Below are 533 nucleotides of genomic sequence, written 5' to 3' on the forward strand. Positions count from 1 at the left end.
TTCAGACTCATCTCTAACTGGCTGGGGCGCGTCATGTGGTAATGAAAAGGCTGCAGGGTTGTGGAACGAGATTGATAGACAACAAAATATCAATTATTTGGAGTTAAATGCAGCATTTCTTGCATTAAAGGCGTTCACCAATAATCTTCAAAATTGTGAAATTTTATTACGTATTGACAACACTACAGCCATTTCATATATTAACCGCATGGGCGGTGTACAATACCCACATTTAAATTTATTATCAAAACACATATGGAAATATTGTGAGAGCAGGAAATTGTTTGTTTTTGCTTCATACATTAAGTCTTCTCTAAATGTTATTGCTGACAGAGAGTCTAGAAAATTACACGCTGACATTGAATGTGAATTGGGAAATGAATATTTTAATGCAATAGTTTGTTCTTTTGGGGTTCCTCAAATAGATTTATTTGCCAGTCATGCAAATAAGAAATGTGACTTGTATGTTTCTTGGAAATCCGACCCAGATGCTGCTAAAATAGATGCATTTACTTTTTCATGGAAACCATATT

This window comes from Epargyreus clarus, unplaced genomic scaffold (genome assembly GCF_041222505.1).
Source record: "Epargyreus clarus isolate Ecla_fem2 unplaced genomic scaffold, WU_Ecla_fem_2.2 ptg000008l, whole genome shotgun sequence".
NCBI lineage: Eukaryota > Metazoa > Arthropoda > Insecta > Lepidoptera > Hesperiidae > Epargyreus > Epargyreus clarus.